General features: G+C 42.2%; 1 long non-coding RNA gene across 2 annotated transcripts; it reads left to right on the top strand.

Annotated features, from left to right (window-relative positions):
* Window positions 1–235: 235 nt before the first annotated feature.
* Window positions 236–9,671, top strand: LOC131233749 (uncharacterized). Of its 2 annotated transcripts, XR_009165343.1 has the most exons (4): window positions 274–304; window positions 580–616; window positions 9,076–9,234; window positions 9,351–9,671. It is a non-coding gene; the product is annotated as an uncharacterized LOC131233749 (long non-coding RNA). The 2 variants fall into 2 exon arrangements; XR_009165344.1 differs by lacking the exons at window positions 9,076–9,234; window positions 9,351–9,671 and adding an exon at window positions 2,727–3,051 and having other exon boundaries at window positions 236–304.
* The last annotated feature ends 6,223 nt before the right edge of the window (window positions 9,672–15,894 follow it).

Below are 15,894 nucleotides of genomic sequence, written 5' to 3'. Positions count from 1 at the left end.
ACGCAGAGGGTCTAGCCAGTGAAAGATTTCAATTCGATTTTCTGTCATGTCTAGATCTACATGAGGTGAAATCGTATCTAAACTGAATACTGTTGATGGATTCACCTCATGACTTGTGGGACATGACCACTGCATGTCATATATTGGTCAAATATTTATGATATCCATCTGCCGATGCTTACTCTGTTTCAAGTTTCTGCCTATATCAGATGCTTCCCTCGCCCAATTCCTTCCACCTAAAAACCACTGATCTGTAGTCTTTTCCAATGGTTTCTTTCCTGTAGTGTTGCGTTGAATGTAGAAGGTAATACTCCAACCTCAAAATATGTCTCAATACAGCAAATCGAAACCTGCTGTAGGTAGATATTGTTGTCCATAATGCTATGAACAATTCATCGTTCATGATACATATGTCTAAAAGACTACAACAACAGGTTTCAACCCTTTTATTAGCCAATTTTTACATTTTGGACGGAATAACGTTCCCAATCTACTTTGATATTGCTTGTTGAATTCAGATTAGTTTATAGATTTTTTTGACGACCATTGATGCAGAATCCACTATTTGCATACGTACAGATCGTCATACTAATCAGTTCATTAACAACGATCAGAGGTGCGTATCTATACTCTATCTGACCATGCCTAAATTCAACACATGTATATGAGGCCATCATCTACTTCCTGATATATGTAATTTCCTGTCGGCCGACTGTTAATATTTCCCTAATCACTGACTCATTTCTTTCCCTTGTATCACGTGAGATTTCAAAGACTGCTTGCATTTTCTTATCCCTAAATTTACATATATCTCATATGTGTCTTTCCTGTTAAGAAATCATATGCTGGGTTCCCTTTTTTCTTTTAAGTACACTTGTATTCATCGCTGTACATATACTTAAGTTATGTCGTATGCATTAAAAATTACAAAATAACTGAAAATAATAACAAGCGAAGCCCCCATTTGACAAAATGGGGTCTCATTCTGGGGAAAACAGCAAAGATCGGTCTTCTAGTAGCAAATGGAATGAAGAGGAAATAACTATTGTATTAACCGTTATCGCAACATTTTTGTGTGTCATTGGAGTTGCTAAATATTACCAGCGATATTGTATGAAGGCAAGGCCTAGAGATGGTGATATTGAGAGAAATAGATTCATAAATGGAATCATTAAAAAGAGTGATGTTAACTGTTTAGCACAGTTAAGGATGGGTCAAGATAAGTTCTTCGAATTATGCTCTCTACTAAGATATCAAAATTTACTTCCAGATTCAAGGAGGTGTAGTCTGGAGGAACAAGTGGTATTGTTCCTCCATACAATAGGCCATAATGTAAGAAATCGGGTCGTTGGTCACCGCTTTTCTAGGTCTGGTGAGACCGTTAGTTGTCATTTCCGAAGGGTTTTTGATGTTGTGATTGGTCTTTATCCTGAATATGTCAAGTTTTCAGGTTTACATACACTGAAAGAGATATCTGATAATCCTATGTGGTCCTCATATTTTCAGGTAAAATTAGCAGTAATTTACATATTCTAAATAAATTAACTATGTGCTAATTTATAAATAAAAACCTAAAAGTCATAACAACATTTTTGTAGGATTGTATTGGGGCACTCGATGAGACTCATATACCTGCACATTTGCCCAAGGAATCGAGTGCCACATTTCGAAATCGAAAAGGTTATCTGTCTCAAAATATATTGGTAGCTTGTATATTTGATATGAAATTTGTCTATGTGCTTGCGAGTTGGGATGGTTCGGCATCTGATGCTCGTGTTTTGAATGATGCCTTAACTCGTTGACCGGATTGTTTCCTTATAACTCATGGTAACTAAACACAAATGTAATTTCATAACAAAAATAATTGTAGAAGGTTAAATGTACAGATTTGTAATACCCATACATTGGTTTGTGTAGGGAAGTACTATGTTGTTGATGTGGGTTATGTGCATTCCCCTGGCTTTATGACACCTTAACGAGGTGTCGGATATCATTTGAATGAGTTTCATACCGGACGAAAGCCTGCAAATAAGAAAGAACTATTCAATTATTATCATGCACAGCTGCGAAATGTCATTGAACGTTGTTTTGGATTGTTAAAACGTCGTTTTCCTATACTCCGTGTAGCACCACAGTTCAATTTTAAAACTCAAGTAAAGATTGTTATAGCATGTTGTGTAATACACAGCTTCCTCTGTGTATGTGGTGAAGACGGATTTACAGAAACAGTTGAGAAAATTGCAGACAGTGCTAATAACATATCGCCATCTCCTGTGGATGTAAGTACGATCGAAGAAAATTGGGCGTTATCTTGTGTGATAGATGAAGCTAGAGAAGAGTGGAGGAAAAAAGGGAATAACATCGCAGATAGAATGTGGGCTGACAGTCTGCCTCAGACCCGACAGCATTATTGACTTCACCTTACTTCGGTTTCATGTATTATATTGTTTATGTAACAGTAAATTGTCTTCTTTTAAATGTTGTGTTTGTTTGGTGGGGTTATGAACTGGATTTTTCTTCTTCTTTTTTGGATCTGATAGGTACTTTATCATGCATGGATATTTTATATGACACTAAATGTAATATTGATTGTATGGCGGGTTAACAGTAGTTGTCCTATTATATATGAAGATGCCTTAATCTGCACTTTACATGGTTTCCTTTAAACTATAATTAAGTTATTATACTAACTATTTCTATTCCCATTAACTGTTACTAATGCGTAGGTAATATGAATTTCTTAAGAAGTACGTACAAGGGAAAATGGTGTTTACGTGAAACGGGTTCCCCGGGACGTGAGACATTCTACCCAAAAAAAAACACAGCATCACCAAGTAGGCTTATTGGTAGCCCTAGTAGGAAAAATCTGACAACAGACAACAACAGTAAACATTCAATTGGTAGGAAAACTGGGTGAATTCAATGGACAGACCATATGGACAATGCATTAGTTGATGCACTAGTGGAACAAGTAAACCTCGGGAGGAAAAGTGATATGGGATTCAAACCGGAGGCTTATAAGACCACCATAATAGAAATTTCTGATAGATGTGGTGTCACGCCCCAAACTCGAAAACCGGGCTCACAAAATTTCCAATCGCCGAATCCGGCGCCGACAGCCTCCGTAGAAACCCATTCTCGGCTCCCAGCGCTCATTCGCCAGGTTCCCATCCTGGGATGCTACGAGGAGGATTTTTCAACATCAGTCTGATTCGTGATAAACATAACCAAAGGCATAACCCACAAACAACAACCAAAAACTTCATCACATTTCCACTATGATCAAAAACTTTACAAGTACAATGAGCATAAAGGGAAATACAATGAAGATGAACAAAAACTCCAAAATGATCTGCCACGCGCCCAAGCCTCACCGCTGCTGCGATCCAACGTCACCTGCACGCAACGGTCGTGCATAAGCTTATAGAAAGCTTAGAGGGTGGTGAAAGTGTATGCTCAAGGTGGTAATGCAGTTATGTAGTATCAGAGTAATACGGAACATGCTGATGAAAGCCAAGAATACCATAGCCGTACCAAGGCCATGCGGTGCAAAGCATGAATGATGTCGGCCCTACCAAGGCCATGCAATGCAAAATACAACTCAAGTATACAAATCCTCATCTAAGTCCACATCAATACAGCTCAAAATCTGGGATATCACCGGGGTCTAGTACACTCCAAGCCAGATTGCTGCCCCATCGCGTGGAATAAGGTGAGTGGAAAAGACCTCACTATCCGCCTGCCAATATCGGGCTCGGCTCGTCAATAACAGACCCATTCCTCGAGCTGGTCAGACTCAGCCTAACATTGCCCCCTACTCTCGGGCTGGTAAGGCCGCACCCCCTTCCAATCGACCACGATACAGTGGAAAGCGCAACCGTCTGGTAATCGGCACTCAGCGTTCATGCACCCACTCGGTCTAGAAGTTGGAGCAACCTCTTGGTACCATAAGGGTTTAGGGACTTTCACCCAGGGATATCTATAGCACCCCATGTAGAACAAGATTTTCGGTATCCAATCCTGCCAACCACGATACGCCTGTGGAGGCTACGACCCTGATGTCGCTAGGGCGTGTACAGTACCATATCACACAATGCGGATGCATGAATCACACTATCCAATCATGCAGCAGTCCTGCGCGTATCGTGCGCTCATGTAGGGCAACACCACCTATCCGGGAGCCCCTAAATAATTTACCCAAAGGCATATGCAATGATCAGTCATTTCTCATATCAAGCATGCGTATGATGCATATGATCATGAATCATGGAACTAAACATGTTATATAGGATGGATGATGTTCATAACGAAATGGGCCTAGACGGCCTACACATAACACGTACGAGCCTAACAATGGGCCCTAGGGAAAGTCATAATGCGGACATTTAACCAACACTATACTTGCAATGTGGACATCAAACCACCATTGCTCCCAAGGCATAGCCCGATGTAAACATCATTACATAACCCATGTTGGGATTGTACATTGCAATGGACCTTAGGTACACCCCATTGGGCCTTAAATACATCAAATGAACCATATCATATGGGCCTTATATTCATCAAGTAGGCCACATCAATGCGCCGCACCAATGGGCCTTATGTGCATTGCAATGGACTATGACCTGTGGGCCTTAGAATGCATCAAATGGGCCTAATCTCATGGGCCTTATGTGTATCAAATGGGCCACACCAATGGGGCCCCAAATGTACATCAAATGGGCCTCAACCCATAGGCCCCAATACATCTTAATGGGCCTTAAACCATGGGCCCCTAATACTTCAAATGGGCCTCGACCCATGGGTCTTACATATACATCAAAGTAGGCCTCAACCATGGGCCACAAGTAAACTGAGATGGGCCTCTCACCACCAGTATATATATTATATATATATAATATATATATATATATAGTACATTCAATATTATATATAATATAATATTTTATATATATATATACACACACACACGCACACACGACCACATACACAGGCGCACATGCACAAGCACACATGCACAGGCGCGCACACACACATTACAGTGGGCTCCACCATCCGTCCGGACAGTGGGAGTAAAGTACATATATCACTGTGGGCTCCACATGGGGCCCACCATGCGTTTGCTTTCCATCCAACCTGTTGAGAAGGTCACACAGACCTGGAATGAAGTGGAAAAACAAATTTCATATTGATCTAAAACTTCTGTGGGCCCAAAAGGGGTTTCAATGGTAGAGTTTAATTCACACTATTTCCTATAATGTGGGCCACCTGAGTCTTGGATGGACCCGAATTTTTGAGGGTGGTCCACTGCCCTGAGGGTCCACCATATGAATGGATTTGATGACAAATAAACATCAAGGTGGGGCCCACGGCTGGAGCCGTGGGATCCTGTCTGCCCACCCGTCCGAGCGCTAATGCGCAGGTAGTGCCTGTTGTCTTTTTGACACAGCAGCAGTAGCTGCTGTGATGAATTTTTTTTTCAGTTTTTTCTTGGTTTTCACAGGTGGGGTCCACATCTAGACAATCCACTCCGTCCAATGGCTCTCCATGGCCCCAGACAAGCAAAACAAGCTCAATATTGGGCATATTTCATTGTATAAAAGTATTAAGGAAGGTTTCAATGGTGAAAACCACCATTTGCTACGGTATGGCCCGCCACGACCTCGGGTTGACACCATTTTTCGGTTCAACGCCTGAAATGAGGTTGAGAGGGGAATGGACGGCGTGGATTGAATATATGCATCAAGGTGGGGCCTACATGAGTGGGCCACCCCAAAGCTTGGGAACAAGCTGATATTTGCATTGGTCTGGCACAAACAGTGAGGTGGGCCCTGCTTAGGTGGGCCACCAAATGGGGTATGGTGTGGGTACAATACACACAAAGTGGGCCCCACTTGTAGATGGTTTGGATGGAATACATACCTTGTGGTGGGGTCCATTCAAGTGGGCCACACAACTTGCTTATCATCACACATAAAAAAAAATAGATAGGGAGAGGGAGAGATAGAGAGTGGGACACGCATGATGGAGGGACCCCGGCACTATGGGCCCTCCCTTGTACTAAATCATACATCAAGTGGGTCTCATTACACATAGGCCCATTAAGTCAAAATCCAACGGTGGAGATCCCTTCTCCACTAAATTAGACAGTCTAGATGACCCTAAGAATGCAAGAAAATAAACATCATGATGGGGTCCATGGAGAATGGCCCCATCATGGAATGATCATGATGATCCAAGTGGGCTCTCGGCCACATCTTAAGGTCCAAAGTGAGATCCAAACCATTGATCAGTTGGCCTCACTTGGCCCATCTTAAAAATATTAAAAACTACCCTATCAAAGCACCCCACCACTTGATCTTCTTGCTCCCTTGGCTTCCTTAGCTCCTTGTGCTTCTCTTTGATGGAGGAAGATGAGAAATTGATGGCTAGGATGGGAGATCTAGGGATGGAAAGGTGGGCCACACTTGTAGCTTGGAAGAGTTAGAGAGCTCATACGTATCGAATTTTTTTTTGCTTTTGGGAGAGTTTGAAAATGAGGGAGAGACTTGTAAAGGGAGAGAGAGAGAGGGAGTGATGGGTGATGGAGTGATGGATGTGGTGGTGATGGGTGTAAGAGCCCCTTTTTTGACTTTTGTGGCTAATGGTGTAAGAGAAGTATGGCTTGTGTAAGAACTTTTTGACTTTGGGGCTTGCTTGGGAAAGGGTGAAAGGTGATGTGTACTTGACATGATGGGATTGATGAGTTGATTGATTGATGTGACATCTCGTAGAGATTCTCTCGGGATTTGCAATGCCCGGCGTTTTCCTCGCACCCAACGCTGGCCCACATCTCCTAACCAGGGTATCGCCTCGGCGCGCGAGTCGGGGCATCGGAACCGCGGCAACGACGCGGTCGCTAAGGTACAAGTCCTGGGTTGAGTCGACTCGGGTTGACGGCATGAGAATCAAGGTCACGCGCAAATACCGGTTAAGGGTCGAAGGTTGTCGAAATTTGACCGGAAAGACCGCGGAAGCCTATGGAACGGTACGGTCTAGGATACGGGGCTTACATGTGGTGTTAATCTTGAGAACAAATATATTTTTAACCGATTGCGGACATTAAAAAGATTCTTTTGGGCCATGCAAGAAATGTTGAATGCCTCCGGATTTGGATGAGATAGTGAAAACAAAATGGTGAAAGCGATAGACGAAGTCTAGGATGGATACATAGCTGTAAGTAATTTTTAAAAATGTTGTCTTCTTCTATGTTCAGCTTTATTCGCTATAATGGGTTTGTAGCAATGTATTTCACTTTTTGCAGTCTCACCCATTCTCCGAAAAGGTGCATGGCAAACATATTGACAGATACTACAATTTGTCATTCATGTTTGGGAATGACATTGCTCATGGCTCATTTGCTAGTACAACTTACTCATCCCCACTTTTGGGTCGCCGACGAAGTAGAAATGAGCTGAATTCTGACTCTGATACAGACGAATATAGGACTGACACAGTTCGCCTCTCTTTAGACTCTGGTGAGGCCCACGATAGTGGTTCAGCCCCTCATGTTAGTGATGTATCTAATCGGTTGAATAGGATAAATGCAGCAAACTTGGATAGCTCAAGGGGGTCCAAGAACACCCATTCTATCGCTACCGGCTTGTCCTGTCCAAAAAGGGGGAAATCGAGTGATGTAATCGGCGACCGAATGGGTGAAGTGGCTGATGCCGTGAAGTCTCTCACTATTACAATGTCTCAGGGCAAGAAAATGACCCGAGTCCAGAAAATTCTGAGTATACTTAAAGAGGTAAAGGGACTCAGCCCTGAGGATCAACTGCGTGCTGCATGGACGATGCAGGGGGACGTTGTCACTGCCGAATTTTTCATAAAGATGGGCCACGAGAGGCGTAAGAAGTGGGTGCAAAAACTGCTTGAATGCGGTGGTTCGGTTTAAGAACACATTCTATTTGCTACTTTGGTTATGAGTTGTTGATGAAACTGTTTCACTCTTTGTTGTTTGTTTTTAAACTTGTCTTTCTTAAATTACCTGTATAACTGTTATGGTTGGATGGGTTTGGATGTTGTGGGATTTAGTCTAGCCTGCACTGTTATTCTGACAGATAATTTTGAACTTTGTAAGTGTTGATGGTCGGACCTTCCCAATAGTTCTTTTCATTTAAATCTGCTAATTGTGATCATTCTTTTATTTTACATGATGCAGCAACCTGTTGGGATGTCTGCATCAGATTATTAGAGCAAATATATTCGGTTTTCTTTATTTAATATATCATCTCCTATAGGTTTTTGTAAAGACTTTGCAAGAACCTGCTGTGAAGTGTGCTTCAGACAATAAGACCAAATTTTTGGAGTTCACTCGATATGACATATTGTGCACTATAGATTATAAACATATTGTAGGAATATGTTGTGATGTCTGCCTCAAAATTGCAAAGCAGATTTTTTCACTTCTCATTCATTGATATGATGTACAGTGTAGGTTATAAATACATTGCAGGAACGTGCTGTGATGTCTGCAACAGACTTGCATAGCAGATTTGTTCACTTCTGTTCAATTGATATATTGTCTACTGTATGGTTCAGTCCTTAAATCAGGAACCTGGTATGATGTCTGCCTCAGATTCATTCTGAGTCCATTCGGCTTGAATTTTTAACTGAATATGCTTCTATTTCGTTATTAAGATAACTCATTCATCTCTAATATTATAGCTTCTATCTATTACATACCGACACCTCAATTGTAAGGGTGTCATCTACCTACTTAACTATTGATAAATATTATGAACAGAGATGATTACTCTTTCATATACTCATATTTGTGGTTCACAATCTGACTTGTCAATTCTGAAGAGGATGTAAATACATATGCACATCAAGGAGGAATTTGTTTATCTTTTCATTTGAATATAGAAGTTATTTTTGAGAGGAGTTTGTAATTAACCTGAATTACTTTTCAGGTGAGAAAATCGAGGATACTGCATGACCAGAAGTGATATTCTTATTTCTATATAAGAACCCTGATAAATCCATAAGCACATAATGCACTTCCATTCTGACGACGTGTTTTGTTTGTAGGTTGAAATGAGTAACTACTATGTCGTATTTGTGGGTAGAGTGCTAGGAATATATGACAACTGGGATGAAGCTCAGGAACAGGTTGAAAGATTCAGCGGGTCCAGACACTGATCGTTCAGAACGCACGGTGACGTTGTCAGAGAGTGGACCACATTCAAAGTATGAACCTAAATTGCAAACGGAAAATTTTGAAGACAAGTTTAAGAATTATTGTTCATTTTCAGATTCATCCACTGTATCTGAGGTGTAATAGTAAGTTAATTACATGTCAGTAGGCCACTCTGCAGCAACATGGGTCGGGCAACACCAGTGGTGTACATAATAAGGTGTCATCAAACATGACAGTAAGACTGTCGGGAAGAGTTGAAGATGGTTCCACTTCCGTTCAGCCCCCGTCAAGCACCGATGAAGATCGAAATAGAGTGCAGGGCTCGGGTGTCTCAAATTCAGACATGATTCGACATACTGATGACGAAGGGATTATGAATGCCATCATCAAAATTATGATTGGAGTCGTACTTATATATGCAGTAGTTGCATGGTTTATTTCAAGTTTCTGATGTGCGAAGAAAGCTGAGGACCTGCTTCGTCGTTATCTTTTTGAGACCGTCTTTCTTTTCTTTTTATGATTGGAATCGTATTTATCATATTATATGTGTAGTGTTACCTGTATAACTGTGTTTTCTTTGCTTCATTTAGTAGACAGATTTGTTTGTTTTGCTATCGTTCCCAATCGACCATTGATGCGTGCGAAGCTACTGTCTACTTTGCAGGTTTGGATATCTGTCATGTTTTAATTGCATCTAAGCCGTTGAAAACGTTGGCCCTATTTTGGAGATCATTACGCGACGAACTCTAGATAGTGGATTGGCTGATAGTCGAAAGAAGCCGTACGTAATATGTAAATCAGACCGTTATTGTGGTTGATAGTGTAGAACTGGGGTACCACCATTTCTCTCATGATAATCTGGACGGTGGATTGACTCATTCTATATGTTAATCTATACAGAATGATTGACGGTTTGGATGAAATCCATAAACCGTGATGGGGCCCACATAGATAGGATCTAGTGCTCGATGGTGTAATGAGTGTATGTGGTGAAAACGAGGTCCACATAGATCGATCCTTCAACAAACATTGAATATGCATACATTTCCTGAATACATATGCAAAGGCAGTCCTTCCCAAACAATCTGATCGAACTTGAAAAGGGCACTCGATACAATGTACATCCGACGATATACATCTGCCGTATTATATAACAATGCAATACAATCTTATACGCGAATCCAAAAGGGGCCCTAAGGGCCCGTTTGGCCGGCCGGATTGGAAGGGACTGGATGGCATTGGAAGGTATTGGAAGTTAAATCCCAGGATTGGCCCAGCGTGCCAAACAGACTGGGTGATGTGATCCCGGGATATAGCAATCCCATGGATCTTAAGACAATTCACTGACAACACCATCATTACCTTTAAATCCCATCCAATCCACCCTAATCCATTTAAATTTGCCTGGGATGTGTCTGGTTCAAGGGATTGGAAGGGATGGGAAGGTTTAATCCCGGGATTGGTTGGGCATGGCAAACAGACTCGATAGAGCAATCCGGGATATAGCGATCCCATGGATCTTAAGACAATCTACTGACAACACCATCATTACCTTGAAATCCATACCATTCAATCCCTTCCAATCCACCCGGCCAAACAGGCCTTGAGCTTTTTAGATGAACCGCTTTGGTATCCAATCACACAAGGTATAGGAAGAGAGAGCGTGATAATAAAAGAGACTGCATTAAATGATGAGAGAAAGTAGAAAGAGGAGAATTGCTTCAAAAGAAAATGGTATAATTAGAGAAGTACGTGTGTGATGGATTCATGAGATACACTGCATGTGTAACAAATTCGGTAACTTAATTAGGTACAGATCCTTATACGCATGTGAAGGATATAAAATATTATTTTTCTGTAATTAATAGTTAACGAATGGATGGAGCCGATATACAACATATCATCAAGGTGGACCCTACCTCGGTAAGGGTAACACCCTCCAAGCCGTTACCCGGGTAACACCTAATCCGCGCCCGTGTAATCAGAGCGATATCTCGGCTGCATGATTCACGATGGGCCCCACTGAATGAATGGCCCGGATTACGTACAACAATCTCTGTTGACTCACTAGGAAGTGTCAAGCATTCTTTCACTGTACACGTGGCACATGTTTAGATTAAACATTTCATCCATGTAGACCCTTCCTTGGATGGAGAATGTCTCAGAAAGCACACTGCTAGGTGACCCTACGAACTAATTCCGAAACTTTTCGGGTAATGCAACATGCTATTAGAAAAATACCTACCAACGGCTAGCATTTAATGGCTAAGATGTCCTCCCATCAGCATTCAGCAGTCGGGATAATCTAAACTAATCTGAGATTTGGCACATCGTGCTTCCTGAGTGATTCAAAACAGATCAACGGCTGGGATCTAGCATGCGCATGACGTCACACATGTTTATATGAGCACTCCATCTCCATGCAAGTGGCCCACATTGATCTGGATCGTTCATTCCGCGTGGATGGGCCGTACACTATTCACAACAATCGGACGATTGTAACCACCAACTGGCGGGTTTTGTCCACTCCATGTCAACCGTCCGTTGGACTTTTTCTTAACCACACATTTCTATTAAATGGAAGAATGTAATTTGCTGCAAGGACCTATTCATGGTGGGGCCCAACAGAGATGAATGGTCCACATCCGATGCATGCATGCCACATGAGACAGGGTGCTCGATAGATCAGACATGATTAATGAGGAGAAATGATGAAGTGACCTCGCATGGAAACTTTTCCAAAATTCGGTTGTATCATCACCCATCTGGACCGTCCATTTCGTTCAGTCACTGTTTCATTAACTGCTGTGCAAAGATCATAGAAATCTGATGGTCCTAAAATATTCATGACCGAACCTATCTTCAATGGACGATCTTGTCCATCCATTTTTCATGCAACTAGTTCCACGGTAGGATCATTGGATCCTGTGATTTTTCAAGGCAGCCTATGATGAGCGGACTGGATTTAATGGAAGGTGCAGATAGATGCAGTCGATGCAGACAAGTGCACGTGCATCAGGTGCGTGGAAAAAGGTCTTCGTATGCAAGGTCCATTAGATCATTTCTCCTCCTTAATTTTGGGGCTCGGGACGTGGGACCCACTGTTGATAGCTCATGCCCGGAAATCACTTTGATCGGATGCATCCACAACGCTGATTAATGGACATGTGTTTGTTTGATACAGAGCGATAGATCACCTTTCATTTCCACTATCCATTAATATGCCCATCAAATGACCCGTTAGGGGCTTGATTGCTGATGTGGGATCAATGTGAGGCCCGAAATTTTGAAGGTTTAACTTGGAGCTAGGGATTGAGTCGAGTCCGACCGATCTGAACTCGACCCAACTCGATTCCTAGTCCAGCACATCTAAGTTCTGACCCAATTTGAATCGAGTCTACTTCAGAATAATTTAGATGGAGTCTGGCCACTTACAACTACCAAGTCAGGTTGAGTTAGCATCAAGTTGGATCAAGTGCAACTTGTTGATGACTAAATCTGGACGACTCTCCGTTCCGACTCGTGAATTCCGAATCACCTTAGCCTCTTGAACCTTCACACTTTCAATGAACAAAGGAGACCCTGGTCTAAGCAGGAGGACCCTCCGATGCCTAAGTCAGGTCAAGAGAATCTGGGTCTAAGTTGAAGAGTAGAGGGAGAGTGCAAGATGTTGTGTACTTGTACCAATGGAGTCTCATTACATTTATACCTGACTATCGGATAGTCTGGGTCCGTTAATCTCGGCATGATTCACTCAATCAGTGGGATACTAGGATCGTGGAGATATGGCCCGTAATCTGGGGATTGTGTAGCGTATCGTGCGTATTTGCAACCGAAACGATCGGTCGTGTCCGCCTAAGGCAGTTTCCTTGTTTAGAACATGGAACGTCCTCATCCTGCCTCGGCCTCGGCTCGGGATCCCAAGCCAAAGAAGCCCTGATTCCAAGCCTTAAATTTAGATCAACATGCACATGAACCTTCGCCATTGAGTTGTTAAACAGGGACCGCGTCCCGAGTCCGAGCCGAGCCTCGACCCGGACTCATGATTGACTTTACTTATCTGTCGAATATTTCAGAGGTCTTCCCTCCGAGTTCCGAAGCGGGCGGTGGACCTGTCCTGTCGAGTTGAGTTTTTTCGTTGGACAATAGTGGAGCGGTTTGAAGTCTTTGGTCTGAGCTTCACACTGACTATTCCGATCTTAGATCACTCCGATCTAACTACTAGTCTAGGGGTGGGAGCTCAATTGTGACTGAGCTGGGAACCTTCCTTCCCTTCAATAATATTTATCATTTCCGATTGACTCTTGTGTGCCTGATCGAATTAAAGGGATGTCGGTCCTTAGCATTATAGTAGCCCGGACCTACCCATAACACGACCGATATCTACAAACTAAAATTACAACTCAAGACTTAAGTATACATATAAAATTATAGCTTTTCATTAGTTATTAAAGTATTTTAAATTGGAAATGTTAAATTTAAATTACTATTATTTTATATATGTAAGTCAAACCAATACCACGTCGAGTTTTAGATTGAATTGAGTTATTGGGTGACCTGAACTCGGTTTGATTTAAGTTTGGACTGGACAAAATATATTGAGTTTGTATCGACTCACCCATACGGTTCCGATGGAGTCAGGTCCAAAGGAGTAAGACCAGCTAGTCGAGTGGTCACATGTCCCGCTCTGGTTTAACTTGAGTCCCACATTTGCCAGGTGGACAAATGAAGGGTAAGATGGTCATTTACGTAAAATCTTCATGTCTCATATTCTTTAATGACGTCTTAATGATGAGATTGGGCAAAGATATCGAATCTGCCCATGCCATTTAAGCGAGATGTGTCTCCATCCGCCTGGGGTCGACGGAGTCGGTAAGGGCAAAACAGTAAAATCAGGTGATATACCCTGCCCACCTCGTTGTCACCGTACAATTTAAATATTCTCTCTTTTGGGTATAATCACACTTAAAAAATAAATTAGTACGTACGACATTACACGACGGGCCGAATTTTCTGGGAACGGATTGGCTACTCCCCTTGACACCAGCCAATGGCTGATTGTCGATGCTATGTGGGCCACACCATGATGTATGTGTTTCATCCATGCCATACATCTGTTTTTACAGATCATTTTACAGTATAAATCCAAAAATTATTTATATCTAAATCTCAAGTGGACCACATTACAGGAATCAATGTTGAATGAGGTTCGACCATTAAAAACATTTTGGGGGCCATAAAAGTTTTGGATCAAGCTGATATTTGTTTTTTCTCTTCATCTGGGCCTGTATAACCTAATCAACAGATTGGATGTCAAATAAACAGTATAGTGGGCCATAAGAGGATTTTAATGGTTGATATCCAATTACTAATGTTTTCATGTGGTGTGGTCCACTGAGATTTATATCCCTCTAATTTTTGGGTTGAAATAATAAAATAATCTTTAAAAATGGATGAACGGAATGGATGAAACACATACATCATGGTGGGGCCCACAGAACACCGAACATCAGCCACGGAGCTGGTGTCAGGGGGAGTAGCCAGTCCGTTTCCGAATTTTCTGCCCTTAAATCATACATGCAAATGCTCGTCTTAGAATCTGTACACGCATATCAACGTCTTAGATTTCACTTTTATAAATTGGTGATCCAAACCGTTGATAAGGTAGGACCTACGATAGATGATGACCCATGCACCGAAAGACCATAAGATCAAAATAATAGATCGTTTTTTGTTGAAGGTCAACCGTTAGTGTATTTTATTTCGTACCTTCATTTTGTGGGCCAACGAGTGAAAGCCTATGAAAGATTCTATCATATGATTTATTTTCGCTTTCTATTTTATATTAACGGTTTGGATTACTGAACCATGGGCCACTTGCACAAAGCCTAGGCCCTACGAATGTTTCCATGACGACAGTTCAATCCCCACAGTTTCCTTTCGTGCGGCTCACATGAGATTTGGATTCGCGTCATTTTTTGTTTCATGTAATAAAATAAGCTGAAGAAACAGATGGACGGGGTGGATTTCTCACAAACATTACGATGGGCCCCACCTAGCTTCCCATGCAGGAAGTTCCTCCGACAGCCTGTCGCAAGCAATCCGCGTCCGCTCGGCAAAAGGGTAACAGGGTAACTTTGCCTTCTCATTTACCCGCACGGTGCTGCCCCATTCTGAACCTAGATTGTGAGTTTGTAACAATATACTTATGTTTTGCAGCTCATACCTGTCAACGTGGTATACATTTCTGCCAATCCATCCGTCCAAATCGTGTACTCCACTCTGAAATGATTAAACATTTAAAATTTTAGTGCCGGAGATATCTTAACCGTCCGATCTCGCCCACTTGGATTTAAACTGCCAGCCGTCCTATGCCCACTTCACATCCATTACTTGGATGGTTTTGATAGTCTGATCAATCCGAACTCCGCACTATGATACATCCCAGAAAACGTACATGCCACGTGTACAGTGGATCAGATTTCCGTCGATATGTACTCTAAGCTGCAGCAAACGCACACTCCAGTTTGGGAAACAACTCGCAGTCAAAACTCACAGTCATAGCCGAGAGTCCAAACAAAAACAGCAGATCGCGGAGTTCCGAGCCGAGCCAATACCTCCACTTGGCCCCCACACAATCAAATCCACCCATCGCTCGCCACGTGTCCACAGCTCTATTCTTCGCGGAACCCACGCTCCATCCAAAACCC

This window comes from Magnolia sinica, chromosome 18 (assembly GCF_029962835.1).
Source record: "Magnolia sinica isolate HGM2019 chromosome 18, MsV1, whole genome shotgun sequence".
Lineage (NCBI taxonomy): Eukaryota > Viridiplantae > Streptophyta > Magnoliopsida > Magnoliales > Magnoliaceae > Magnolia > Magnolia sinica.
The sequence above is the reverse complement of the archived record's forward strand: the minus strand, read 5'-3'. Positions and strand labels throughout refer to the sequence as shown.